The following is a 228-nucleotide window of genomic DNA, read 5'->3' on the forward strand; positions in this document are numbered from 1 at the left end:
CTTGGTCTACTTTTTCCTCCCCTGGAAAAAAAAATGAACCCCTCCTTTAATGCACTTACCTCCTAATTCAAGTACCATATTCTGAAGTTGGCAGACCTTGACGGAAGCCTCTGACAATAGGGAATTTAGAGTACAATATTTCATAAAGGACTCTAATTGGTGGGGAGGATAAATACAATCCACAGGCATGTTTGAGAAGGCATATATATATATATATATATATATATA

Source organism: Gavialis gangeticus, unplaced genomic scaffold (assembly GCF_001723915.1).
Source record: "Gavialis gangeticus isolate Ggan-Ray unplaced genomic scaffold, GavGan_comp1, whole genome shotgun sequence".
Lineage (NCBI taxonomy): Eukaryota > Metazoa > Chordata > Crocodylia > Gavialidae > Gavialis > Gavialis gangeticus.